Source organism: Nannospalax galili, unplaced genomic scaffold (genome assembly GCF_000622305.1).
Source record: "Nannospalax galili isolate Female #2095 unplaced genomic scaffold, S.galili_v1.0 scaffold18, whole genome shotgun sequence".
NCBI classification, from domain to species: domain Eukaryota; kingdom Metazoa; phylum Chordata; class Mammalia; order Rodentia; family Spalacidae; genus Nannospalax; species Nannospalax galili.
Genome location: NW_008346548.1, coordinates 10,373,281 through 10,373,701, shown reverse-complemented (window position 1 = coordinate 10,373,701; position 421 = coordinate 10,373,281).

Below are 421 nucleotides of genomic sequence, written 5' to 3'. Positions count from 1 at the left end.
TTCATTCATTCATTCATTCATTCATTCATTCATTCTGGGAATGGAACCCAGGGTCTTGAACATGCTAGGCTTGTGTTCTACCCCTGAACTATACCCCTCGTCCTCTACCCACAACTGTTTTTTAATGAACTCCTCTATGTTCAACAAATATTGTGTGCCTTCTCAGTAATGGGCAATGATCATGGTAAATGTTTTTTTTTTAACTTTTACAAAAACTTTATTGAGAATTTCATACATGCATATAAGGTGTTTTGATCAAATCCATGCCCACTCCCTCTCCTCCAATATTCACCCATCTGAAGAGGTAACCCTAAAATCTTTTAAGGATTAGATACACGCTCCCAAATACTTTTGACATTTTTGGCCTTTGGAACAGAGTATGTTGCTAACAGGCCCAAGGACATTTTGACTTTTAGCCAAG